The 23,460-nt window shown below is 36.7% G+C and overlaps 1 pseudogene; it reads left to right on the top strand.

The window, feature by feature from the left end:
* LOC114371549 overlaps positions 1-23,460 on the top strand; it is a 104,925-nt pseudogene that overhangs the window by 41,589 nt on the left and 39,876 nt on the right.

Raw genomic sequence — 23,460 nt, 5'->3', positions numbered from 1 at the left:
GAGCAAACGGCTAACTCTTCTTTTAAAGCCATGCTATGTGCTCGTGATCGGTCTCTCTCTTCCCTTCGAAGCTTGAGCTCACTGTTGCTGCCCCACAATGCTCCACGGAATTTGTCACGGCCATGCTCTTCCTTGCGAGCCCTCTTGGTTTCTTGTTCAAGGGCTTTTGCGGTAGCTGCATTTTCTTCTCGTAACCCGACACACTCTTTCCGGAAGTCTATAGTGACCAACTTGAATTTTTCTTTGGCAAGTCTCGCTTTTCCTAGTTCGGTTTTCAGAACTCGAACTTCTTCATCCTTTTTCGGAGCTTCGAAGTTCTCTTCGTTGATAATCTTTAACTTGGCGAGCCAATCTAGACCTCATGTATGAACTTTCAGCCATTCATGATAACCACCAATGATGCCATTACAAATGCCCCTAAGTTCTTTATCTTTCCTTAACGGGCTTTCCCACGCCTTACGGACTCTTTGTATAACCTTGAAATTTTGCACGCCAAAATCTCTCACAAGGAAAGGGGACATGCTTTCTTCCGTCAGTGCTCCCCTCATGGGGTACCCTAACTGCATTATAGCAAGTGCAGGATTGTAGTTAATGCAACCCCTCGTTCCTATCAACGGGATGTTTGGGTAGCCCCCACATGAGAAGAGAACTCTCTCCTTTCCTTCTTTCCATCGTGGAAACCAGTTGACTGTTCTGCCTCCTATCCCAACCAAGTGTTGGTCCCAATCTACTCTTCTTTTTTTGACACACGAGCGATGGCTTCGGAGCGGACATGGATGCCTTATGTATTGTTGGAATAAGTGCGAAACCAACCATACACAAAGGGCGGGTAAACAACAGATGATTCATGCACTACTCTTTTTGCACCTTCGGTCAAATGTGTCAAATAAGTCCGCCAAGACAGCTACCACCGGGCTCTCTTTGCTATGGTGATATGCAAGGAAAGCATCAATTGCGGCTAGGTCCACCAAACCATCCACGTTTGGAAAGAGGACAACCCCAAAGATTAGCAATGCTAATACATCCATGAACGGGACCCACTCCTCTTGATTCGCCATATCCCTCGCCTTGCCTTCTAAGTACTTCCGTGGTAGGCCCACTATGCCGTTTCGAGTTTGCTTCACGCGGTCCAATCCTCTCGCCGAATCCCTTACCACAATTGCAATTTTGCTCAAGGAGGGAAGAAACCTAGAGAAAAGATACGGTTTCCTTCCCCCAAGAGGACATCCTAGAATCTCCTCAAATTCTTCAACGGTCGGTACTAATTGGAAGTCTCCAAACGTGAAGCATCTCAAGGGCAGGTCATCGTATTGGGTGAGTGATGCAATGGCTTCTGTGGATATCTATGCTATGGTCAAATCTAAGATCTTTCCGTATGCCTTGCGGAAGGCTTGCATTTGGAGAGGTCCCATCAACTGCCCCATCTCCTTAATGCTGGTGATATCTAGGCCCTTAATCTTGACTTGATAAAACCTTTTGCCAGTTTGATTTGTCCCCATGTTTACTAAAGTGAAACAAAACCCGGTGTGAATCAAAAATCCGACATCTATCGTGGGTGGAATGGATGAATGCATGAAGAAATGCATATGACACAGATGCAATTTGTGAATACGGGAGCCCAGGAAATTGTCCCCTTCTTAGATACAACGTCTGGGGGTAGCAAAGTGCCTAACGTATGTATTTAAGAAGGTGACACGGACCCTCCGTTGGTTTGCCAAAGAGAGGGGATCAAGACAGAACCCGTGCATGATGCATACGCGAAAGGCACAACACGACAATATTCACAACCAAAATATAAGCGAAGGGGTACATGTCACTTTGATTACATGCATGGCAGTGTGAAAAATGGCACGCAGCGTGTTTGCTTCGTGCCCCTATTTTAGGGACCTATATGGGAGGGAGCTAAAAAGGCTTTTAGTGATAATTCCCGAGGTGGTTATATCTCTCTTGATGGTCTCTATAGGTATCATTCCCTTCGAAGGACATATTTCACCAGTAGGGACTTCTAGCAACAATATGTTATCAAAGAGAAAAACTCTAGATGAGGGTTCACTGTAATCAAGCAAGTCGGAGACCTAGCATGATCACCGATTCACCTCCACTCCTTATGTTCCCACAAACCCGGGTATAGGGCCCTTTTTTCAACTCACCGTGTGTGCAAATAGTGTTGGTGTTTGTGTGCATCAAATGAATAAATATTTACCTTATGCATACATTTTAAAACGCACTAAAAAGCATCAACGAGTTATATACACAAGAACATAAGAGAAATAAAGGGAAACCAACAAAGGAGAAAGTCATGATGAAACATTTGCACAAGATTAAATGGCCTAACTCTCTAAAGACAGTCCCCAGCGAAGTTGCCAACTATCGCAACCTACCCTTCGGCGGGAGGGCGACGCGTGACTCGTGGGTGGGTGTTCCAAGAAAGGAATACGCGCGGAGTTGCCACCAACGTTTATTTGAGGAAAACGTCGGAAAAACCGGAAAAGACGTGATCTACGAATTTTAAGTGAAAGGTTCGGGAGTTGTATTTACGCACGGGGAAGGTATTAGCACCCCACGTGTCCGTCACAAGAGACGACAGCCTTTAATCAAATGTGCAAACATGACTTCAATTTTTATGTTCCCTTTTACGTCTTTATTTCTTTTGTACTTTTTATATTTTTTATCTTTTTGCGGTCGACGAGGGTGTTTCCCTTGCTCCTACATATTCCTCAATTACGATAAGGAAATCAGACCTACGTAGTTCTTTGGTGAACAAAGCGTTTTGGTTATTATTTTTTTTTCCTTTTTTGCATGATATGTTTTTATTGAATGAAAGGTCATTTAAGGCGTTGGACCATTAGACATTCTTTTGATTCTTTTGGAAAGTGAGAAAAACATTAAGGCATTGGACCATTAATGATTTCTTTATTTTGAAAGAGGTAACAAAGTTACATGTTGATTTTAGGCTTTTTAGAAATCTACACTTAACCAATAAAAGCGGAAAAGACCATTTCAAGGCGTTGGACCTTTGAAAATGGCTTTTTTAGGCGATGACAAAAAGTTTGGTTTATGAATCGATTTTAGTCGATTCGATTAAGAAAGAAAAATCCCAAAGAAAAACGTCCGATTGATTTTTTTGTTTTATTTTACTAAAAGATATTTTTTATTATTATATTATTATTTTACCTCTTTTTGGTTTCCAACGTGGTTATGGCATGACCGAACGGTCGGATTTCATTTTAACAGAAACTAACGGATATTACAATTCAAATGATCGGTGGAAATTTATTTTATTTTTTGATTAGGTGAGAAAATGACTTAAGTAAATGACAAAAGCATGTCAAAAGGGGGTACGGAAAGTAAACAAAATGAAAATAAAAGCACGTGAAAACAAATGAGGACCACTAAAGGTACATAGAATGAATTGAAAAGTTCGATTTTGGGAACTTACCGGTTGAAGACCGAAGAACGACGAAGAACGTCAAAGAACAGTTGAAAATCTTCGCGAAATCACCCACAGAAACGTTACGGAAATGTTACGGAAGCGCCTCGGCTTGGATTTTCTTCACGGAAACAATTTTTTTCACTAATTTCAAGTGATCTCGAATTACCAGGAGGGCTAAACATTTTTTCCCTTCACTTCTCCCCTTATTTATAGGAAAATGAGGGAGAAGCTTGCCACCCAGCTCGCCCAGGCAAGCTAGGTTGCTTCCTCCAGAAGCAACCGCCTTCTAGAGGAATTTTTTGGAAGGCCCAAGTGGGCCTGGTTGCTATTTGCACCCCTATTTTTACTAAATACACCCCCTTGCTCTTTTTTGGTGATTCTTTTTTCGTAAGGTTACGAAACTTTACGAATTTCGTAACGATGCTTGTTTTCTTTTCGTAATGTTACGAAACCTTACGGATTACGTAATCATCCCTTTTTTGCCTTCCGGAACGTTACGGAACTTTACGGATTGCGCACTAACACTTCCTTTCAATTTCCAGCATGTCATGGAACTTCACGGATTGTGCTACAATGCTTTCTTTTGACTTCTGACATGTCACAGAACTTCACGAATTGCCTAACGATGGGTGCCAAGTACCTCGAAGTGGTCAAACGAGGGTCGCATCCCAACAACGGATTGTCCCCGGACGAAATTAGAGTATGACAGTGTTGGACCTTGAAACAATGTTTTAAATTTTGAAAAGCGGTGAGAATCGTTAAGGCATTGGACCTTGAAATGATCTTTTAAATTTGAAAAGTAGAGAGAATTGTTAAGGCGTTGGACCTTGAAATGATCTCAAGTGATCGGTTAAGACTGAACTTTACAAAGAAGAACGAGATCACCGATGATAGATGGAGAAGATGGATGTGCACATAACAACAAGGGGGACCCTTAAGGGTACATAGATCACATTCAATCCTAAAAAATAAAACTAACCGACGGTTGCACGAAGAACACAGAACAAGAAACCGACGTAGGGAGTGATCGCGATCGCGATTCGGTAGCGCCTCAGCCTCGTTTCCTCTTCTTTCTCTCTTCTCTCAATTCCCTCACCTTCTGACCCTAGGAACCCTTTCTCAGCCCCCCCCCCCCTAGCATGCCTATTTATAGGAAAATGATCATTTTGGTGGACTTGCAGCTCGCCTAGGCGAGCTAAGGCTTACTCCTGAAGTAACTGGCTCGTCCAAGCGAGCTACACTACTACAAAAAGCAGTTTTAACATCGATTTATTAACATCGGTTTTGTCTAAAACCGATGTTAAGTTAAACGCGGTGGCATATTTGTAAATAAAGTATCATTCTTAACATCCGTTTTCCAAAAAACCGATGTTAATGCATATACGTTGAAAAACCGATGTTAACTAATGATGTTAACATCAGTTTTCCAAAAAACGATGTTAATGCATACACGTTAACATCGGTTTTTCAAAAATCGATGTTAACAACATTAGTTAACATCGGTTTTTGAAAAACCGATGTTAACGTATATGCATTAACATCGGTTTTTTGGAAAACCGATGTTAATATAAACTTTTTTTAATTATTTATATATTTTAAAAAAATCATATATTGTGTTATTAATTATATTTTAATTAAAAAATAAAAAAATTAATAAACAATAATAAATTCAAAAGGTAAGCATTTAAAAATTAAACTAAATTTTTAAAATGAATTTTGTAATTTTAATTTTATTATTTCATGATTATCATTTAAATATAACACACATTTATATAAATTATTTGATATTAGTTAATTTGAAAATATAAAAAAAACTGTTTTTAATAATAGAGTTTAACTTTTATATAATTTTTATAGAATGTTGGTAAAAATAATTATATCATAAAAAAATAAAATATTTGATTAATATATTTTTATTTAATTATTATAAAAATAAAAAAATAGTTTTTTTCTTCTTAAAAAGGTAAATGGAGAATATTATTTAAAAATTCTATGAAATTCTACTATATTTATATTATCGTATTATCTTTAAATTTAAAGTAAATTAAAATATTTGTATATATTAATTCGATTTATGCAAAATATATGTTACAGTGGTTTAATTTAAATAATTATAGTTATCTCATATATTTGTAGGATTTTAAAAAATTGATATTTTCATTATTTTTAAACAAATTTTTCAGAACAAAAATAAAAATATTTTCATGACACGAAAATTATGCTTTAAGTCTTTAAATTTAGAGTTAATTATAATTCACATGTAATTTATTTTTATTACATTTGTCATTTTTAAATTATTTTTAACCTCATTTGTTAATTATGTGAATTTTTTTGTTAATAAATTTAATAAGAAAATTATTTAGGAAAGAAGAAACAAAGAAAAAGAATTATATTTAAATAGTGATGATTTTTTTTGTCAAAATTTATTTTAATACTCAATTAAATATATTTTAATACTCATTTAGGAAAGAAGAAACAAAGAAAAACATTTTGGATTAATTATTTTCAGTCTCTATTTTTTTAAAATTCTAATTTTAATATTTGAACAAATATTTGGGTTGTCAAAGTGTTCAAACTTTTCTTTATTATCTTTAGATTTTGCCGTCAACTTTATTTGTTTGACAAAATGATGTTATGATAAACATTGAGACTATCACATGTTAGATAAAAAAAAATATATTGAATTTTATTATTAACTTGTGTTAAAAATAAAAATCTCTAAACATGAATTATATCACCCAAAATCAAAATCAAATATGCAAAACCATTTCCATTTAAAATTAATTTTGTAAATGCTGAATATGTGAATATAATTTCATTTGTTAGACTTAACTTCTCGTTAATATTGATGACATTTTTTTTTAATTTATAAATGTAATAAATTTTTACGCAAATTCATTGTCGAATTTATATCTAAGGTAATAATTAAGATTATTGATTTATTCAATAAATTATTTATCAATTGATTAAACATTTGATTATTGATTGCAAATTTATTCATTAATATAGCTTGATTAGTGTCACATTCAATTAAGAAATATAATTTAATTTGAAATCGATTTAAATAAAATACAAATTTCAGCACCAAAACTATACAATTTAAACGAAATACAGAATTACATACATTTGATTTCAATTTAAGAATTATATTCTTACACACTAATTAAAAACGTTAGTTTTGTGACAAAAAAAATTATAAACTTAGCATTTTCATCCTAAAATTTTAGATAAAAAAATGAAATTGAAAAAAGATAATGAGATGGTGATATTTGTTAGAAAAGTAACTACTAAAATTTCCATCCTAATTTTTATATGTAATGAATTGACATGTAAAGAAAAAATGAAAAGTTATAACTAAACTGTAAAAATTGAAATTTTACATCATATAATAATATAATATGTTATTTAATTGTAATTTTAATTCTTCTTTTCTCATATATTATTAAAAAAAATTATCTGTGAATGACACGGATTCTAGTAAATTACATTACAGCAAATGAATTTTACAAAGCCTTAAGTAACCTAATTTTACAAAGCTCTCTCGTCTCTCCCTCTCTGTCACGGCGTCGGCGTCATTCACTCACTCACTCTCTCGTGTTACTGTATCTTAAGGTGAGCTTTATTCCGGCTCTGTTTCTGTTTTGATTTTTATGGTCACAGTGTCATGGCGGTACTTGATAGTTTGATAGTTAGTCAGAGGCTTTGCTTGTGCATTTTGCATGTTGCCTTACATTGAAGTTTACAGTAATGTTTTATGGAGGACTCTTAGTCTGCCAGTGCATTTTGTGTCTTTTTATTACTATTTTCACTTGAAGTTTCAACATTTCCAATTTTTTTTATTTAACATTATTGTTAATTCCTCTTAACTTTCAATTTTTATAGTCTTCTACATTTAAATGTTCTTCGGACTTAGAAATCAATTATATCTAAAATTTTATTTAAGGCATCGTACTTTTTAATTTTCCCTGCACAAAGGCACAATTCTTTAGAGCTGTTGTTTATTTAGTCAAAATTCGATACCGTGATTCTGCTATATAAGCTTATCTTATTTTGCTTTTTAATGATACATGTTTTGCAGGCCTTGGACACACTTGGCAACACCAAGTGGGGAGTTAATAGAAGATTACTTAATTAATGTTGTGGAGTCCCTCTAGGCTGAGGGAGGTAACGTTGCAGGTCTAATCGACAGTGCATTTTTTGTGACCATAAGAAGCCAACTCTGTTTCTGTTTTGATTTTTTCTTTGCCTAGGTGTTATTGTGATTGAAAGTGAATGATTGCTGCTCTCTTTAGGTGTTGTCATTGAAAGAATTTGGTAGCTGAGAAGTAAGCATTTAACTGGTAAGTTCCATGCCTGAATCAACTTCAATTAATCAAAGAATATTGTTAAGAATAATATATACATTATGACTTTGTGACTCTTACATGTGTTTATCATCAATTTTTTATTTTGAAGAATGTATTTATCGTCATACTTCATGTGCTTGTAGATACGTATATTTTGAATCATGAAACTATTTCACTCAACTCGTAGCACACAAAGGGATAGATTAGGTGAAGTCTTGGTGTATTACCTGCTGGCTTATACATAACTTTGTGAGAATGCAGTCTACTCTAAGACAGAAACCCGCTTTACTTTGTTGACCATAAACAGAGACCAGAATTTCTCACACTCATTTATTATTTAAATATTACATACTAATGTCATATATAATATTTTATATATATATATTAACGTCTATACAAGTCAATTAAACAGTTATACAATGCTTGAATTTTGAAATCCTCTAAAGTACTCTTATTCTAGCTTTGGGAAAATCCCTCTTGAGGTCAACTTCAATACCGGTGTGCGGACTGATGATGTAGGATTTATGTTGGTAGACCTAAAGAAACTAGCTTACCAGAATGACCCTTTCATCATGGCAGAACAAGCTAAGCAAGTATTTCACGTGCAAGACCCTTGTGATGAAAGGTGGTGTATGGTTCTACACGGGAAAACAATTGGTGTTAATGTAGAAGATGATGATTCATACATGGACACTTATGTTAGTCCTTTGTCTACACAAATGACTTCTAACAACGTCGGAGAAGAAGAAGCTGACGACGTTCATGCTAATCGTAATGATCATGATGAAGGAGAATTAATTAACATCGTCTAACGTAATTTTCTAATATAGTATTTCATTTCGGTACATTCATTTACATAACTCATACAATGTTTTTTGATAATATTAACTAACTCAACTTTTTCTCTTTAAAGGACCATGGCTACTCCACCTGCCTCGCCTCCTCCTCCTCTTCCTCCTCCTCCTGCAGACGCATCAGCGTCTCCATGTACGTTGAAGTAGACACGCAAGGCGACACGGCTACGATCATTGGCCACTAGACCACCTGGGGCAGAAAGACCTGTGGTCAATGTCTATCCTGCTACCGGCAAGGCCGACGTTTCCAACAAGAAGAAATTAAGAACATATTTGGGGATTGTCGCTCGTGATAAGGTCGACATGATATATGACACCTGGAAGGAAGTCCCTACTGCTCAGAAGGATTTGATATGGGAGGATATTCAGGTATTTGAGTTTTCTTCGTTGATTTTCTTTAATAGTCTAAATTTGTTATTTACTTACAATAAAACCTTATTCATTGTTTGTCAGGCGGAATTTGAAATCCCTGAAGCTTCTAACAGTAGGACAAAGAAGAAAATTCTTCAGATTGTCAGCAAGCGCTGGAGGCAGTTTAAATCTAACTTGACTAGGAAATGGGCACTTCCAGCCGACAAGGACGGTGCAGACGACATTGTCTGTGTAAAATATGGCATTAGCAAGGAGAAATGGACCCAGTTTTGTTAGACCCCTCATGGGAGGTATGTACTTTGTCATTTTAGTTGTTTTTCACAACAAAATCACTTCTTATAATTTATTGTAATAATCATTTTCATTAATGTTAAACTTTTGCAGGATGTGTAGAAAAAGGCACAGGCCTCCCAGAAGCAAAACACTGCCCCCCACGTATTGTCTCGTGGGGGTTATGAATATTTAGAAGAAAAGCTCATGGCTGAGAAGACAAAGAAAAAACTAGAAGAAGCTGCCCAGTCTGGAAGCACTGAGGGCATCATTGACCCTCCATCTCCCATCACACGCCACGTGAAATGGAAGATGGCCCGCACGAAGAAAACTGGACAGATGACGTCTAAGGCAGCAAAGGAAATAACTGACAGGATTGTAAGTCATTTTTAATTAATAATTGTAATTATCTTTGTGTATTTTGTGAATTCCTTGGACAAATGTGTGTTCGGTACATGATTCTTTGGACGAGCAGGCATCACAGGGATCATTCGTCCCCCACGAACGTCAGGATATCCTAACTGCTGCCATTGGGCGACCAGAGCACCCTGGCCGTGTTCGTGCTGTTGGAGTCGGTGTCACCATAAAGCAATACTTTGGATTGGCTTCACGAACGTCCCACAGTTCTTCCTCCATGCCTCCTGAAGACCTAGAATAGCTGACCCAACAAATCAGAGACCAACTGGAGGAGTCAATCACAGAAAAAGTGACTCGAAAGATGATGGCATCCTTCAGCCAGATGCAGTCTCAGTTTCAGTCTCAGATGCAATCACAGGGACTTGCACTACCTCTAGAGCCAGAGGTTGATCCCTCAGGTCCTCGTGTCAGCACAAAGGAGAGTTGTGTTGCTCCCTCAGGGAACGATCCAGGGACGGGTGACTCAGACAAATGCGGGCTATACATTGAAGAAAATCCTTCCCGCCTGGTTGCCCTAGGAAGACTTTATGAGGGATCCACAACAGTTCATAACATCCCTTTGTTGCATGGCCAAGTCAAGGTTGGCGTTGAGGAGGTTAAAGATGCAGAGGCTCTCGTTCCTGTACCCACTGACGAGGTTACCTTAGTGGGGCAGGCACTTAACACCTTCCTTGCTTGGCCAACACATCTTGTGAAGCGTTTATCAGAACAGGTATTTTACTTTGATTATATGTTTATTTTTTTCAATTAATTTGTTCACTATAATCAAAACTTGCTAATTAACTATGTTTTATCAACAGGCAGCTGTGTCTCCAGCAAAACCTCCAAAAAGCCCGGATGAAGAGGTCGATGATCCCCTGTACCTGATGACATTGACCATCCCACAACTGTTTTTGAAGCCTCTCCAGGTTATGTGGGATGCTACCATATTCGGGGTGTTTAATCAAAACTTCCCGTTGTATATAAAGCACGAATATCTCTCTGAAATTGCACACGGTGGTCAATGTCTTAGCATATCTGTTATACAGTTGTGGATTCTGTAAGTCATTTTAGATTACTATTAATTACCAAAGTAATTGTTTTAAATTCATAGATAATTAACTTTGACTTAACAACACAACCATCTGATTGAGACAAGTGTGCGAGCGGGGAATTCTGATGTGTATGGATTCCTCGAGCCACAGTCCATTCAGAGATCTGGGCAATCACAATTTGAATCCGAAAGTTACATCAAGAGTTGGATACAAAGTTCAAAACGAGATGTTTACCTTGGAGCCTACCTGAATGGGTAAGTCAAACACAATAATTGAATTTAAATAATCTATACTACTACAATAACCCATATTCGTCTCTACTGCAGCGGACACTGGCAAATGGTCTTCATTCTGCCTAAGGAAAACCTAGTTGTCTGGTTTTGTTCTTTACATAACAGGCCAGGCAACTACCTTAAGGGAATAATTAACAGGTCAGTATTGTTTTCAATGCATTTTCATTGGCATAACTTAACAACATCAATATTTTAATGTTCCTCATATTCAACACTAGTGCTTTGAAAGGACTTGATGATACTCCACAACCTAAATCCAAGGCTGCTGCTAGGTGGATTATTGTTAAGGTACGTGATTTAAATAAAAGTTCTACTTATATATATATTTTATGTGTGTGTACACTAATTGTAGTTAACATTTAATTAATATTCAAATTTCATTATGTATTTAGTGTAATAGACAAAAAGGAATCACTGAATGTGGCTACTATGTGATGCACTGGATGTCCACGATAATCTTAGGATCTTTCAGGAATAATTGGGAGACGGTAATTGTTTATTTCAAACAAAGTTGGTTTTCTTATAATTGTTATTACATTATTAATTTATTTTTTTATTTGATCATGTAGTATTTTAATGAAGTTAAACCATTGGAAGTAGAGAGATTCAAGGCACTTCGCATCCAATGGACACAATATTATCTAAAAGTTAGAAATCAAACATAGGATGTTAGGCAACTATGTAACTTTAGGTTACTTAATTAGTTTACATACTTTGCATTACATTTTTTACAATTGTTGCTTCATCTTAACATTGAATAACCTTTGTTGATAGCTAGTTTTTTGCTAAAACCTATTTGAAAACAGAATACAAATGATATATGTTGTGTGCTGTGTGGTCTGATTTTAAATTTACAGGTTAAATTTTGGTTTTTTTTGTAAAAATAGAGACATTATTTAAAAAAAAAATTCCTGAAAACAACATCGGTTTTTTATAAAAAAAACCGATGTTGACTGTAAATAGTAGCACATTTGTTAACATCGGTTTTTTACAAAAAACCAATGTTAAAATTAGTTAACATCGGTTGTTTGAAAAAACCGATGTTAACTGTCAATAGTAGCACATGCGTTAACATCGGTTTTTTTACAGAAAACCGATGTTAACTACGTTAACATCGGTTGTTTGAAAAAACCGATGTTAACTGTCAATAGTAACACATTCGTTAACATTAACAAATTCATTAACATCGGTTTTCTGTAAAAAAAACCGATGTTAACTGTCAATAGTAACACATTTGTTAACATCGGTTTTTTTACAGAAAACCGATGTTAACTGTCAACATTAACACATTCGTTAACATCGGTTTTTTAAAAAACCGATGTTAACTTTCAACATTAATATACATTTTTTGGGTGTAATTCATATAAGCAACATCGGTTATTTATATAACCGACGTTGGTAATTTTACGTTAACATCGGTTTTTTAAAAACCGATGTTAACGATAATACTTTCAACATCGGTTCAAAAACCGATGTTGAAAGTCATAAATAACCGATGTAGAAAGTCATAAATAACCGATGTAGAAAGCATATTTTCTAATAGTGCTGGTTCCTTCACCATGAAGTCATTTGGGGGGCCCAGGCGAGCCAAAGGCTAGCCTCGATGTGCTAGGGTCCAGGAAACTCAATGAAAAGACCCTTTTGCCCTTTTTTGGGTATTTTTTGTATTTTTGATTGAAACACTGAATAATCATCTATTTCACACTGTAACTGACGTTCAACACCGTAAGTCGACTAGCAAGGATCAAAAGATCAATGAACAATAGTCCCCAAATGAAATTAGGGTATGACAATTGCTCCTTTTTACTTATCTTTTATTGGAAATAAAAGGGAAGTCAAGATAAGGACACTAATTTTGTTCGAGTGGCCTTGCTATTCGACTGGGCAACTGGAAAAAACCAAGGAAGTGAAACAAAAAAAAAAACAAGAGGACATTGAAATCTTATAAAATGTAAAAATGGAAGACATGGAAGTCCTATAGAGAAGAAGAGATTTGAAGTTTTTTTATCAAAGCATAGAGACAGAGGACACTGAGTCCTAAGAAGCACAAAGACAAGGACATTGAGTCCTATGAAAGACAGAAGACGTTGAAGTCTTATAAAGTGTAAAAGACAAAAGACATTGAAGTCTTCGTAAGTGTAAATGATTAGAGACATTGAAGTCTTTGAAATGTAAATGAAGACATTGTAGTCTTTTGAAAGCATAAATGACTAAAGACATTGAAGTCTTTGAAATGTAAATGAAGACATTGTAGTCTTTTGAAAGCGTAAATGACTGAAGACATTGAAGTCTTTGAAATGTAAATGATAAAGGACTATGAGTCCTATGAAAGAATAAAGATAGAGGACTTTGAGTCCTATGAAAGATAAAGGCGAGGACTTTGAGTCCTATGAAAGATAAAGGCGAGGACTTTGAGTCTGGTGAAAGATAAAAGTGAGGACTTTGAGTCTTGTGAAAGATAAAGGCGAGGAATTTGAGTCCTATGAAAGATAAAACAAAGGACGTTGAGTCCTATGAAATAAGCCAATAGGCACTAGTACCAAAGGGCTCAACCTTATGAGAAAGCAGGAGGTTGACTCTTTGAGAGGGCCTCTCATCCTAAACTCAAAAGATAGGACATTATATTTTAGAAATTGGTATATAAAGAGAAATCTATGCACTTATAGCCTAATATGAACATGATTTTTGGGATGCAAATGAATGCAATCGTCATCTTGAAATGCAGTAAATGTAGGCTTTGTATCTAGTAATGCAAAAGGTTTTGAATCATGAAAATTATGTAATGCTCATGACATTCTTTCCTATTTTTGATTTTGATTTGATTTTTTTTTCTCTTTTTTTCCTTTTTTGTGGAAAACACAGATTGACTATCTCTTTCTGAAAGACGTGATAACTCATGAGACCTCATCTTATCTTTTGGAAAATCTCTTCGAGAACTCCCTCAGAGTGTATGTTTTGTTTGATTTAGTCACTTGACAATTTTAGAGTGACGACAATGGAGCTGTTTGACATTGAATCAATCAACTGAAATATTGATCCTAGGGTTTTCCCCTTTCTTTTTAAAAACTTTGATTATTCTGCACAGAAAGAAAACATAAGGCTTTGGGATTGATCGTGCGCCTCATTGAAGGATGGCAATGGATTGCCACATTTTGGTATGTGACCAAGTGAAACTTTCCTAATTTAAGATCATAGAGTGACGCCAAGGGTCTGCCAATCCCGTTGAAACTTGATAACATGGGCTGATCTTGAAAGAATTTATAGAACAAAGGCCACCCTTGGATTCAAAAGGAATCCTAAGGAGTCTGAATGAGCGACTAACATCAAATGTACCCTACTATCACAATTGTCTTTGGGCATTTTCCACGAGCTCCTGGTCGAATGAGTTTTCTTCTCAAATGTGCAAGTGCAAAACCTCGAGGATTCTCTTTATATATATATATATATATTCAACAATCACAAGCATGTGCAGGTTTCATTCTAGAATCACAACTTAAAAGTAAAATTAGTCTTCCATGATCCACATGAGCTTTATTGGGCTTGTAACGTGGTCAGGGGTAAGAAGGCTATGAAAGAAAGGATTAGAGAGGCTCAAAGAGTGTTTAAAGGTTATATTGAGTAAGAACCTTTAGAGTATTACTTGTACTTTTTAGGTTGGGCTCAACTCCTTTTGTCTTATACATTAATCCTTATTGCACTTTTTGTGCCTTGTGAAATCTAGAGATCTTTTGTCTCTCTTTTTCTTTACTCGCCTTTGACGGATTTTATTTTCCTTTTCTTTTCATTGTTGCCCAACTTCATGCATGTGTTGTTTGCATTGCTCTTCCCTCCGGTTTAGCAGTGGCTCCAACTCAGGGTTCCTATTTTGTTTTTGTTGTTCTTTTTTGTGTTGTTTTTAGAAAACAATTATGCTTTGGCTTAGAGGGTTAGCAAGGGATAAATTAGTGTTTGGGATATTGAAACACGACCATGTGTCATTTCAAATCTTGACTAGATACTTTTGTAGTTTGGATTTTAGGACCAAACCCTTGATAAACATGTTCCTGATTCTTTCTTCTTTTTTATTTTTTTTATTAACCCTAATTTTTGCTTAGGCCACCCTTTCGGGTTTTCAACCTACTAGGTGAGAATTTCTTATCTGCCCCTAGGTTTTCTTGAGGCTCATGCATGGTGTCTCTCATTGCCCTAGTGTAGGGCTCTGAGGTGTCTATTCATGTCTTTTGTCATGACCTTGTAGCAAGGAATAATGAAAGAAACTGTGCAGGTTCTTGAAAATGAATTTTTGAGGACAAGAAATATTTAATTGACAGATTAAGTCAAATGACTCTTGTTCTTGACAACTCACTTTTCTCTCAAAAAGACAACTTTTAAGAATGATAAAATGAGGTCACATGAATGTATGTACTTCTTATTTTTGATTTGTAACACAATTAATCGAACGTCTTTTCTTTTTTTTGTTTTGAACTTTACTCGTTGTTTACGACACCCCCGCCAAACGTGTATAATGAGCAATTTCTGATTGAATAGACTTGGAGATAAACTCAAGAGTGCAAGTCACTTGAGAAAACAAACCAACGACGAACATTCACATTCTAGTGAATGTTAAATAAATACGCAAAGATGTAATTGGGAGAGAATGAGAGGCAAGGACACCAAATTTATCCATATTATTAGCATTTAGACTGTTGTTTACAGTAATGGCATAAAATTGACAATCCGAATGAGTCATTAGAGACATCTAACAACAACCTTCAAATTGCCCCACACATAGTGTCGCTTGAGAATGCCAGAATTCACAAGCAATTGTCCTCCTCGAATTTTAGCCAGCCTACATTAATGAGACTTCTCACCTTATGTTTCAGGGTCATACAATACTCAATGGAATGCCCCAGATCTCCCTCATGATAAGCACATGTCATGTTGGGGCTGTATCCTCTGGGAAACAGAGGTTGAGAAATCTTTGTTGGGCTTATGACTGCAATTTCATTATCGAGCAAATAGGGGAGTAAGTCAGCATATGGCATTGGAATTGGGTTGAATTCTACAGGCTTCTTTTTTGGAAAGTTCCTTCCCTGCTTGGTGTTTTTATTGGTATTAGGGCTGATGTTTGGTCTTGGGTGTGCATCAGGTGGATTTTGTGGCCGATTTGGGGTGGCCTTTGTGGATGATTGGGCGTTCTTGGCTGATAGGGTGGTGGGTAATGAGAAGGATTGATATTGGCTGAGTATTGATATTGTTGGGCTAATGGGAAATTTGGCCATGTAGGAATAGCAGCCACATCATGGGTTTCTCCCTCTTCTTATTCCCTCCATTTGCCCTAGGCCTCCTATCACAAAAATTCATTGAAGCAGAGTAATCAAATTTGCCTAATTCATAGAAGCAGTGTAGTCAAATTTGCCTCTTTTTAGACCTACTTCGATCCTTTCACCCACAAACACTAAATCTACAAAGCTCGAAGGCATGTAACCCACCATCTTCTCATAGTAGAACATTGGTAATGTGTTCACTATCATTGTTATCATTTCCCTCTCCATCATTGGGGGCGCTACTTGGTTGCTAGATCCCTCCACCTTTAGGCATATTCTTTGAAAGATTCATTCTCCCTCTTACACATGCTCTATAGCTGCATTATATCCGGAGATAGGAGAAAAAATTTAAGGTTTTGCATTTTGAGTTTCTTGTTACTGTTCACGCACACTATTCACATAGCAATCAAATTTCGTTTTCTGCTTCAAATTGCAATTTCGTTCTCTGCTTCTACCCTTGAATTTGTTTTTGTTTCTGCTGATTAATGGAATGCTAAGTCTCCAGTGTTGTTTTCTCTTGAGGATCAAGCACAACTCTCTTTAAGGTTTTCTTATTACTATTGAATTCTGATCAGTTTTTCCCTTTCACCAATTGCTCTGTATTTGTTGCTATTAATCCATGCATGCTTAATGCTTGATTAATTGTCTCTGTGCTTAATTTACGTTCATGCTTAATGATCAGTTTCGTTCATGATTAATGGACATGTGAGATGGATTAATTGGTGTATGTGTTGCTTAATCACATAATGACAGCCTTATGTTAATTTTCGCTTAGTAAGTTAATTTTGGGTTGGATTAAGTGGTTGAACTGATTAGGGATAAATTCTCATAACCTAGGATAAAAGACTTGCTTTTGAATCAAGAGAAAACAACATGTTTTAGTTTTGTTATTTCTTTAATTCGAGTTTGCTTGTTGTTTGAATTACAAAAACAACAACCCCCCCATTTTGTTACTGTTTCACTATTGCATGTTATGAACGTTTGGTTGATCATTGTTCACTGGGAGATGAGCTAGGATCACTTCCCAGATACTGCATTTCAATGTTTATTTGATTCGGGTACGGCCTCGATCAGAAGGTCCAGGATTAATATACCAGGTGATGGCTGCCCCAGTAAGACTTTCTTGGAAGAAATGAATCAAAAAATTTTCATTTTTTGAGTATGCCCCCATTTTCCTATTGTACATCTTCAGGTGATTCTTGGGGCAAGTAGTCCCCTTGTACTTGTTGAAATTCGGCACCTTGAACTTCAGAGGGATAACGACAAGTAGTCCCCTTGTACTTGTTGAAATTCGGCACCTGGAAGAAAGACGAGTTGTATATAGGCACTGAGTGAAGGCCAACTCTCTACGCGCACCGTCTTCACCTTCAGGCTGAGCGAGTGTGACTGGCGCTAAGCCAGAAGTCACTTACGAGCGGCCATCGACAAGATTGCTTATTTAAGCTGAAATCACGATTTCTGTGGGAGAGTTAAGTTTTTTGGGAGTTTTTGGCTGTGGAGAAACTGAGAGCTGAGCTTGATGAGGAAGCCATATTGTGGAGCTTAGGATGAAATTTTCAGAGATTGTGAAGTTCCTAGAGGTGGAGGAGACATCCCCACTACTTGTATCTCATCTATCTTTCATCTTCTCTTCTCGTTATTATATCGGAAGCTTCCCTGCTATGGATAGCTAAACCCTCAGTTGGTTCTTCCTATGGGGTACTTGATGTAAATACTTTCATATTTATCTAATGATGTTTTATGTGTTCACTGTGCTATCAGTACTTAATTCTAGTGTGCCCTTGCCTTGATCATGCACTTGCATGCTTAGTTAGGGTCACTCAACATTGGGAAATGGTTTGATCCTTAGAACTTGATAGGATAGGGCTAGCTTATCGTATTTTCACAAGACATCGGGGTACGGTAACCTAGTTTTTGTTATGTTATGTCTTAATGCGGTTCTGGTTAAGTTTAGTTCAACAAAAGGGATCTGAGGATGACACTTGATTAGGATTAGGCTAAACATGCGCGAGACATCGGGGTTTAATAGTCCAGGAGACAACATAGAACACATGAATATTGTTAGGTAGAGAATATTCTTAACTACATCAGTCACCTAGTAGGAAGACCAACATGTTGTCTATCTGTCTTCACACACCACTACTCACGTGATTTACTTTTGAATAGTTTAGTTTCCATACTTGTCCATACCACAAACCAAACTTTCCTCCAAAGACACTTATTTACTGAACCACAGCTTTACCAAGTAAAACAAGTTCCTCGAGAGTTCGATACTCGGTATTCACTTACCGTTTTATACTACTTGTGCAATTCGGTGCACTTGCCAGCCGTCGAACAAGTTTATGGCGCCGTTGCCGGGGATTTTTTTCTATTTGGGAAGTTTAGTTCAATTCTTTAAGTGTCTAATTGTTATTCTTTTATTACTTGTGAATATTTGTTTTATTTATAGTTGTTTTCTTCTTGAATTGGATAAATTCTATTTCTGTCAGTGTTTTGTATGCATAGATCTCCTACAGGTAATTTAGATCCTTTGGACTTGGAAATTAAAGCTACTTTTAGAAGGAACTGAGCTGAAAGAAGAAGGAAATTGTTGCAAGAAAGGACAGTAGCTTCCATTTTAGTCAAAGAAGTTTAATCTTTTGATTAAACATCATGGAGATTATTATTTCTATTCCACAGATAAATTGTGATTTTTTTCGAAGAGAGCATTACAAGGACAATTTCTATCTTTATTCCACAAATAATTCTGGATGGAGACAGGAGTTTAATCCTTACAATCATTATAAAGAAGAAAGAACTCTTGATTCTGAAAGTGTGTTTGAAGAATTCATGGCATATCATGCTAGCTCTAAAGCTAATCAAAATTCAATGCAAAATCATGAGATTCATTTTGGCAAGAGCTATTTTTTAGAAGATTATCAAGGGGACCTAGAGTTACAACTCTACTATCAAAATGAAGCAGAAAGAAGTTCCAATCTGGATACTTTGTTAATGCAATGCAAGGATACAATTGGATCTATTCAATGAGCATTTAAAAGTGCAGAAATTCAGGTTGGTAAGCTGGTAGAAGAAGTGACTCAAGTTATGGGCAGAAGAGAAGAAGAATTTGTAGAGGTTGAAGCTCAAGAGGAAAGCCTTGTAAATGAGCATGATTTAGAAGAAGAGGAGGAGGAGAAAGCGCAACAACGGGAGCAGTGCTCACAAGTAAACCCTAAAAAAGAAAATAATCTCCAAGTTAACACATTTCCTCATCAACTGATTGTCAAAGAAAGGCATGAAGACCATGAGGTTCCAATTATTCTGGAACAACTCTATCTGTCAATTGCTAGTTGTGTATTAGGCATGGGTAAAGGTAAATTAGAAATAAGTGTAGAGGATCAGAAGATCTCATTTGACTTATTTGAAGCAATGAAACACTCAGATGATAGTGAGGCTTGTTTTGAAGAAGAAATGTTGGAGCAGGAGATAGAATTAACAGCCTCAGCCATGGTATTACAGTCTCCTTTGGAGGAAGAATTTGACAATGTGACAAAAAGCCTAGTTAGTGAAAATGTAGGAGAAGAGATAGCTTGTATTGAAGAGCTGGATGGTCCAAAAGATAAGTCTGCTGGTCATGTGATGTTTGAAACATTAGAAAATAGTAGACCAATGGAAAAGCCCAAAGTAGAACAAAAGACCCTTCCAGCACATTTGAAGTATGTATTTTGGAGGACAATGAGGCTAAACCTATAATAGTTAGCAACTCCTTGCAGAAGAAAGAAGAGGATCAACTGGTTCAAATACTGAAAAGTCGCAAAGCCTCTATTGGGTGGCACATCTCTAATTTAAAAGGGATCAGTCCTTCATATTGTATGCATAAAATTAATATGGAAGCTGATTACAAGCCAGTGAGACAACCTCAAAGAAGGCTGAATCCAATAATGAAAGAAGTAAGGAAGGAAGTGCTCAAGTTGTTAGAAGTAGGGCTTATCTACCCAATCTCAGACAATTCATGGGTTAGTCCTGTTCAAGTTGATCCAAAAAAGGGTGGTATGACAGTGATAAAGAATGATAAAGATGAGCTAATTCCTACAAGAGCAATCACTGGGTGGAGGATGTGTATTGATTACAGAGAGCTGAATGAAGCCACCAGGAAAGACCATTACCCGCTTCCCTTTATGTACCAAATGCTTGAGAGACTTGCAGGGCAATCTTTCTATTGTTTCTCAGATGGATATTCGGGCTACAATCAAATTGCAATGGACCCTCTGGACCAAGAAAGACAGCTTTCACATGTCCCTTTGGTGTATTTGCTTATCGTCGAATGCCTTTCAGTTTATGTAATGCCCCAGCTACTTTCCAGAGATGTATGATGGTAATTTTTGAAGACATGGTAGAGAAATGTATTGAAGTCTTTATGGATGATTTCTCTGTCTACGATGCATCTTTTGAAAATTGCTTAGCAAATCTAGAGAAAGTGTTACAACGATGTGAGGAATCTAATTTGGTGCTCGACTAGGAGAAATGTCACTTCATGGTTCAAGAAGGCATCATGCTGGGACACAAGATTTCTAGAAGAAGAATTGGGGTGGATAAAACAAAGATTGATGTTATTGATAAACTTCCACCTCCAGTTAATGTTAAAGGCATACAGAGTTTTTTGGGTCATGCTGGATTCTATCGGCGATTCATCAAGGACTTTTCCAAAATCGCCGAACCACTAAGTAATCTGTTGAACAAGGATGTTGTGTTTGTGTTTAATGATGAATGTTTAGAAGCCTTTAATACCCTCAAAGCTAAGTTAGTCTATGCTCTTGTGATTACAGCACCAGACTAGGGACAATAGTTTGAATTAATGTATGATGCAAGTGATTATGCAGTAGGTGCTATGCTGGGACAGTGAAAGGGCAAAATTTCTCATACCATTTACTATGCCAGTAAAGTGTTGAATGATGCTCAACAATTATGCCACAACTAAGAAATAATTGTTGGCAATCATTTATGCACTTGAGAAATTCCGATCTTACTTGGTGGGGTCAAAGATAGTAATTTACACTAATCATGCAGCAATTAAATATTTGTTGCACAAAGCGGATTCCAAACCACAACTAATCAGATGGATATTGTTACTCCAAGAATTTTATTTAGTCATCAGGGACAAGAAAGGATATGAAAATGTGGTAGCAGACCACCTATCCAAACTAGTCAATGAAGAGGTCACTTTAAAGGAAACTTAAATAAAAGATGATTTTCCTGATGAATCTTTGTTTTTGATTGCAGAGAGGCCCAAGTTTGCTGACATGTCAAATTTCAAGGCAGAGGGTATCATCCCCAAAGACCTCAATTGGTAGCAGCTGAAGAAATTTTACCATGATGCTCGATTTTATATATGGGATGATCCACACTTGTTCAAGGTAGGTGCAAATAATCTCCTTAAAAGATGTGTGACAAGTGAGGAGGCCAAGAGCATATTGTGGCACTGTCATAATTCACCATGTGGAGGGCATTATGGTGGAGGCAAAACAACGACTAAGGTCTTACAATCAAGATTTTTTTGGCCAACACTCTTCAAAGATGCGCATCACCATGTCTTGAAGTGTGATCAATGCCAAAGAATGGGAGGAATTTCCCAAAGGAATGAAATGCCTCTTCAAAACATTATGGAAGTTGAAGTTTTTGATTGTTGGGGCATTGACTTCATGGGTCCTTTCCCTTCATCTGCAGGTAATGAGTACATTTTGGTGGATGTTGATTACATGTCTAAATGGGTGGAAGCTATGGCCACTCCAAGAAATGATGCTAAGGCGGTGGTAAAGTTTATAAATAAGAATATTTTTGCTCGATTTGGGGTGCCTCAGATTTGGATTAGTGATGGTGGTTCACATTTTTGTAATGCTTAGCTTCAAAAGTTGTTGAGTCAATATCATGTGCATCATAAGATGGAATCCTCCTATCACCCTCAAACTAATGGGCAAGCCAAAGTATCCAACAGGGAATTAAAGAAGACATTAGAGAAAATAGTGGCGTCAACCAGAAAAGATTGGTCAATCAAATTGGAAGATGCACTATGGGCTTACAGAACTGCATACAAGACCCCAATTGGCTTATCTCCTTTTCAACTGGTGTATGGAAAATCATGTCATTTACCAGTTGAAATGGAACACAAAGCATATTGGGCTCTGAAATTCCTAAATTTTGATGAGAAAGCATCCAAGGAGCAAAGGAAGATTCAGCTTTTGGAATTAGAAGAAATGCGACTGACAACTTATGAATCTTCAAAACTCTACAAAGAAAGAGTCAAAGCCTATCACGATAAAAAGCTATTGAAGAGAGATTTCAAACTAGGACAACAGGTACTACTTTTTAATTCAAGATTGAAATTATTTTCTGGTAAACTGAAGTCCAAATGGTCTGGACCTTTCATTATTAAGAAAGTTTGGCCTTACGGTGCAATAGAGTTGTATGGTCCACAATCTCAGGACCTTAACAGAACATGGTTGGTGAATGGTCAAAGATTGAAACTCTACCATGGTGGAGAGTTTGAAAAGGCAAACACCATCTTGCATTTGATATCACCCATTGAGGTATATGCGTCAAGCTAATGACGTTAAAAGAACGCTTCCTAGGAGGCAACCCAGTTCTGATTTTCTTTCATTTTGTTTTTCATGCTTTGCATAAGTTGGGAATTTGCTTTATGATCATTAAAAAGGGGATATCATCTTTTACTGATTCATGGATATTTGGGGTTTGATTTAACTGTTTTGAGAAAGTGGAATGAAAATAACTTAAAACATTTTCTTGAAAACAGTTCACTCCCTAAGCGCATACCACCTCGCTGAGCGCATCTTCTCCATGTGCTAAGCGAGGATCGCCTGTGCTAAGCGCTCAAACCCCTACATCTCAAGCTGATTGGGCTCGCTAAGCTGGCCATGGGTGAGCTTAGCCCAATTCAATTCGATCTAAATTGGGCTAAGCGAGAGTACACTCACTAAGTGCATCGGGTTTGTGGGCTAAGCACGATGTACCTGCGCTAAGCCATATTCTTTGCGGTCAAATTACTGGTTTAATTGAGCTAAGCGTGACCCATTCGTGCTAAGCGCAATTCCTTATGGCATGAATAGTGCTAAGCTAGCAACCACTCGCTAAGCGCATGCCC

Source organism: Glycine soja, chromosome 2 (assembly GCF_004193775.1).
Source record: "Glycine soja cultivar W05 chromosome 2, ASM419377v2, whole genome shotgun sequence".
Lineage (NCBI taxonomy): Eukaryota > Viridiplantae > Streptophyta > Magnoliopsida > Fabales > Fabaceae > Glycine > Glycine soja.
The sequence above is the reverse complement of the archived record's forward strand: the minus strand, read 5'-3'. Positions and strand labels throughout refer to the sequence as shown.